We start from the raw sequence: 6,812 nt of genomic DNA on the forward strand, positions 1-6,812 counted from the left end.
TCTGTTCCTCATTGGGACTTTGGGAGCTCAGTCCAGTGTTCCAGTGTGGGTCCCTCGCCAGATGAAGGTTCCGTCCAGATGGGATTCCTCAGCCTGGAGGATTTTTCTAAATCAAGGGTAGTAGCTACACTATAGAAAGGAGAATCAAAACAATGTTTGTAGCCAGATGCAGCAGTGAATACATACAGGTGTAATCCTAGTGACCCAGTAGGAGATGGGAGGCATAGATAGGAAGATCTCCACACACCCCCTCCTCAGTCTGGTAAACACGGCAGTGAACAAACAGGAAGGTGGAAGGTGAGAGCTCATTCTAGAATTTGTCCTTTGAATGTTTTGCCACATCCTCTTCTCCCTTCCCTCTAAAAAACCATTGCTGAGGAAAAGGAAAAGACATAACAGCTATGCCAGCAGTTCAGAAAGGAAAATAATCTAAAGTTATGGTTTTATTTAAACACACAATCGCCAGAACATGTTTCTTCAATTATAGAATGCCTTACGTATTGGACATATTGTGTGTCTGGGTAAACAAACGTAGAGTGATTAATGACCAGAAAAACCTTTCTGAGCTCTATAGAAACTGACAAACCAAACCAAGCAACCCAAACAGAAGACATTAAGCATCATAGGAAATGCTGAGAAAAGTTGGTTTAAATGAAACCAACATCTAATGCCAAACCAATAAAAATTCTAAGTTTTTTTTTTCAAACTGGAATTCCTCTTTACAGATGTGTGATATGTACCTGCATGTGCACATCTTTCTCCCTGTCATGTGCATGAGAATGCACACAGAGACCACAGAGATTGTCACACACCCTGGAACTGGGGCTACAGGTGGACCTGAGCTTCCTGGTGTGGATGCAGGGCAGTGAAGTCTGGTCCTCTGCAAGAGCTGTAAACACTAAACTGCCGAGCCAGCTCTCCATCCCTAATCTTATAGGAGAGACAAGAATTAGAATACTCAAGGAGTAAATGGTTATGATAATAATTGAAGTTAGAGAATAAAAGGAAACAAGGTTAGTATACAGTTTATAATATATATGTACATCAAGAAGAGTGAACTGAAGATAGAACGCATTCCCATATGGAACCTTGAAATGCAATAAGTACGCATAAGACCAACTGATTTTTTTGTTGCAAATAAAATGGGCCATTTGTAGAAAAAAATATGTACCTAATGAGTACATGATATGAATATGAGCTTAGGAAAACAAAGGAAGCTGTAGAATCTATTCAGTGTGGACATATGAAATCTAGATCTGCACACATACACACACATACATACATACACACGCACACACACCTGCACATCCATCGTTTACAGGTATGTGTTAAAACACATGAGGCAAAACTATGTAGAAAGAGTATAGAATGTGAATCAGTGGAGACTTGGGAAAGGTGGAGGAAAAGACTATTATATTTCAAGAGAGGCATGCAAGTATTCTAAAGGCAATGACCAAATACCTATTGAATTGGCAGCTGGAACTCAGATGTTCACCAGTAGCTATTTAGTTTAAGACGGACTTCATCTTCCCAAGATTGGCATAACATATACACTGTTCTTCATATCCTGACTGCAGTGTGAGGTTGACATTTTCCAGTTGAGAGCGTTTGTGTACTTTCTTTTTTAATTTGTGTGGATCTTTCAGTTTTTCTTCCACCAGGCCAGTAAGTAGCACAGCAAATGGAACAGAAGTCCAGAGAGCGGATATGAGACCAGGTCATAGGTAGTGATTTCTCTTTCCTCCCATCCTCTGTTTTCATTAAAGTACCTGCCTTTGAATCTATGAGTCATCATATATGGCTACAATATACCAGGAAGATCATGATATAAGGGGGGAGGAGAGAGAGACGGGGGTAGCGTAGGCAGTGAAGAGGGAGGGAAGAGAAAGAGGTGGGGAGGAGGGAGAGAAAAGTCTAACTGCTTCCTAATCTCCAGCCTTTGGGGCAATCCTGGACAGAAGTCATATGTACGACTGAATGAGCTTTCAGATAATTGCTGCACACGCCTTTAAAGTCCGAGTCAAGGCCAGGGCTTTGCAAACCAAAAGTGCCCTGTCTGATTTTGTAAAACAGAAAATTCGTGAGTGTTCTGAAAGTTCCATGCAGGTTGGGTATAATTTATTCACGCATTCATCATTCCCGGCACCGCATTTAACATGCTGTATTTTAAGCATTCCTTGTATCTCCTCATACTCTAGGGCAAGGGATTTTAGTAAGGAAAGAAAATCATCACAATTTTGAGGGCCCACATGGAGTTCCCAAGCGTTTTATTCTTAACATATTTCCATGGGTAAAATGAAACACCAGAATCAAGACTCAACTATGTAATGAAGTGTTCCCCTTTCCCAGCACTTTCCTCTGGGAACTGGACATCCTTGACATGAGGAGCTGACTCACAAACGATAAAGTCACCCATCCGTTTTACATGTCAGTTTTTACCTTCCCGCAAGCTCATTATTGGATTATTATATTCACGTGGTCTTTACTCTTCATCAGGCACAAAGAGATTCTAAAAAAACCCAAACAGTTTAAAAGCCGCAAGCTGTGTCTTTCACAAATGCATCTTCAAAATCACTAAATTTATTTTGAAACATTTTAAGAATGAAATATTAATATCCAGGGAGATTTTTGCTATCCCCATCTCTTTAGAAAATTTTAAAGCTGGATTATTGTGGTGCATATGTGGTGCATATGTGGGCATGCATGTCATGGCACATGTACAGAGGTCAGGACACAGCCCCATGGAAGTGGGTCTTTTCTTCCGTCTTGAAATGAGTTCTGGTATCCAACTCTGATCTGTTTTTGCTGATAAGCCAGCTTGCCAACCCAACTACTTCTATCTTCTAGTCTCTACTTTTACTTGTTTTTTTTTTTCTTTTCTTTTCTCACGAGGTCACCCTCTCTCATATACTGTGATGCTTTCATTATTGTTTAACAGCGTCCTGTCAAACTTTTAATAAATGACCTCCCAAATTAATTTCTTCTAATTCAATGAAAATTTCTTGAAACATTTAGCCTCACTTTTCAGATGTGGTTGCTAATGCTTCATCATTATTAGTGCATGCTTGGTCATATTCATTAATTTCAGTCAAAATGCAGACTGGCTATGTAGCATTTACTACTATTTGTATTTATAGTCCATTTGCAAAGAAAATGCAAACTATTTGAGGCTATTTTATAATGATACTAATATAAAGCTTTCAAGTTTGTGCAAATTCTTAGCTATAATGAGTAGCATGAAAGCAGATATAAAACTTTATATACAATTGAATATCAAGAATATAAAAAAACTGTATCATAAAGAAATTATTGAGTATTATCCTTGCAAAGCTATAAAGGATAGCCATATTTCCTTGTAATATATTCTTCCTAAGTATGGTCTGTATACTTTGTTATTACTATGGAGTAAAACTATTTAATTAAAATCTATTTACCATTTTAACAAAAATGAAAATAACTTCACTTCATTTAGACTAATTCATATAGACTAATTAATGGCATTTTAATAATTTCTTAAATATCTATATTAAAGATTCATCTGTATTTCAGTGATTTTCCTTCTATAGCAATTATTCTATTAAGGATACTTGCGTGAGTGCAGCACTCTTTTGTGGAATTGGCTTCTAATTCCTTCAAGAATGGAAAGTGATGAGGGTGTTAAAATTAATTTAATATTATTAAAATACTGGTTCAATATTGCATGCATTGTATGTACTCATTACTCCTAAAATCTCCTGTAGCTCAGAAGTTATTTTTGTGAATGTTTTTGAGAAGAGGCTATTGTATGTGTGTAGGTTTTATACCTTTCATCTATGATCACCCAGTTGCACATATAAAAGAATAGTTCAAGTATGATCTAAGACTTCCATATATCTGTCATCCATGATATCTGTCATCTCCTTTTGTGTGTCCACTCAAAGTTAACCCACAACTGTGCATGTATCAAGTGTGATGGTCAAGGACATACTATCTACCATTTTTTAAAGGAACAAAATTAAAATGTTTCAGTTTATGTACTTGAGTTAATATTTAAGAAACGGCATGCTTCCTACCTGCTATGTCCTTGGTGTTTGTTGTGGCGAGTAACTCTGCTCTTCATTTGCAATTCAATAGCTCACAAATGAAGTCACAACTTCCTCTTTCTCTTCTGTTTTCCAACAAGTTTCCTCTAAAGTATAATTAGACATTTATGTTCATATATGTGTGTGTGTGTGTGTGTAAGTTTTCTGCATGCAACATTTTGTGGCTTTAAAGGAAAATTCTATTTTTTTCTATTTAAGTATGAAAAAGAAAATTTAAACATCCATATCCAGTAAATAAAACGGATTTTCATGACATTTAAATTCATATTCATAATTTATTTATTGCCCCAAGCATGGGTGATCAGTGCTTCTCCCAGAGGACATTTTGGTGGCAGGACATAGAGAAATCAGTCTTGGACTGACCAGGAAATTATCTCCCAGATGGCTAGCTTTCTTAGTACTGGAAGGTGTTATGCTAGGTTTAGAGTAGAAAAATACTTTATTGTTCTTACCTGTGATACCTCGTAGATTGCAGTACCAACCTGCCAAGCATGGTGTGCCCACTGGTGCAATAGCAGCGAGACTGGTCGTGGGGAAACTAACACCTCCCTTAATTGGACTGAAGCCTGCTTCTAAGGAGGAATTTCTAAAACCATAGTCAAAAACAATAGCCAAGGGAGTCACAGGCCAGGTCAAGAACCTAATCTTGTTGTTTTACTTACTGGCCATTAGTCAAACTGCGTTCTCACTATTTATGCTTATATCCATAGATGTGTGCTGCTCTTATACTTGGGTGGAGATGTTTCTTCTTCTTCTAGCAGGGAATAGTTATACAGAGACTCATAGCTAGTCGTGGAAATAAGTAACAACAAGTATCTAGCCAGAAAGGTGAGAGCTAAGTCCCTTGCCAAAAATGTTAGAGAATGTTGTGGAAAAGAGAGAAGAAAGAAAGGAAAGGAACAGAAAGAGGACGAGAAGGGCTGTGCACTCCTGTTTTCTGGTCATGACACAGCGGCTACACTTGGGAACTCATGGTACATGAATTGAGCTGCATAGGATTGAAGCAAGATAATGCCAGTTAAAAATAATCGAGGAACTGTGGGTAGTTTATGGCTGCTGTGGGAGAGAGTCTCTCTCTCTCTCTCTCTCTCTCTCTCTCTCTCTCTTTTTTTTTTTTGGTGCATGGCCACCATGAGGCTGTTCACACCCTGGCGGATGACCTCACATTCATGAACATACCACCAGTAATACTCACAAACAAGCCTCTGATACCAAAGGCATGAAAACATAAAGAAGACATAAAGTCGTGGAGCTGTGTTGTGAGGGACGCAGGGGTAGTTGGAGGGGGTGAATGGTGGGTAGATAGAGTCAAGATACAATGGATACGTGTGTGGCATTTTCGTATGCTAAATTTAGAAGTTGTCTTTCTCATTTACCTTTTGATTACTTGAAGGATAGGCAAGGCCGGGGGATGTTTTCTATAGAAAGCCTATCATAAATGCCACCTCTCACATCTGAGCCTCAGAGGTCTGTGATGAGATCACCTGCACACGTCTATACCGTGAGGGTAGCAAGAAGCCTCACACTGCTTTGTCGTGTTATACACTGAAATTACGGACAAGCTTCCCCATCTGTTACACAGCACGTGTGCTGAGACTCTGGCCTGGGAAATCCTGTGAGTAGGTCGTTACCAGCTGCCCCGATGACAGCTTGTGTGTAACAAGGCCCAATTGTAAGGCTAATCGCATTTTCCAGAGGAAAATGTTCCTCGTCACGTCAGACTGCAAGGGTTACTGGTATAAATTACGTGCTTTACTTTCCAGAGTTCAATCCCCTTCGATTTTCTGGGGATTGGAAGTATGCATCGCTGATTCTAACATTCCACACAGAAATGTCTCCCCTCAAGTCACTTTAGGAGATCAGTTAACTTTTTGTTTTGGTATCCAGTTTCGAAAAGTTATCCTCGTGAAAAGCATAGAGGAGAGACTTTAAAACTAATCAGCAAGTGAACAAAGCCATTACCATTCCACTAGGAATGATGTTTTGAGTGATAATACGGACTACTTAAAATTTGCACCCATGACCTGGGTTTTTAAACTCCGGACTGAAGAATGACACCATTGTCTGAGGTTTAATTCTCTTACTGTGAAGTTTGGTTTGTGTGTATATTTTGGATGTCAGACGAATCTCATCAGAAACGGTGGGAGCACACAAACAGTATATCCGTGAAGCAGAATGGGGTTAAAGCTAGGAAAATTTTACTGCTGCTGACTAGAATGAGTTGCTCTTTCTTAATATATCAGTTGACATTTCATGTGCAGAATTCATGCATTTCTAATAGTCCTCATAAAATGTCAGCCTGTTCAGGAACAGTAGGCTGCCTGAGCACCGTTTTCGGTAGCATGGATGGTGGCCCTGCACAGCCCTACTGCAGTCAGTACCCCAGTAAAGAGTTGCAGGCACCTTCTCTGAATATGTGCAGATGAACTCCAAATGCCAACCACAGTTCCGTTCTCCATTCTTATCCCCAAATTGAACTTGAAGGTCTACATTCTTTTTTTGAAAAATCTCTGTACCCAAAGCGACAAAGTGAAAAGAAAGCTAAATTTTTGCATTAGATTACTTGACTAAAAGAAGACTTTAAAAATTGCAATTGAATAAATCCATTTCATTACCAATCAAAACAACTCATTTGCCTCTAAAATTCTCTCTTATCTCCCTTACACCTAAACCCTTCTCTCTCTCTCTCTCTCTCTCTCTCTCTCTCTCTCTCTCTCTCTCTCTCTCTCT

The sequence above is a fragment of the Microtus ochrogaster genome, unplaced genomic scaffold (genome assembly GCF_000317375.1).
Source record: "Microtus ochrogaster isolate Prairie Vole_2 unplaced genomic scaffold, MicOch1.0 UNK10, whole genome shotgun sequence".
NCBI classification, from domain to species: domain Eukaryota; kingdom Metazoa; phylum Chordata; class Mammalia; order Rodentia; family Cricetidae; genus Microtus; species Microtus ochrogaster.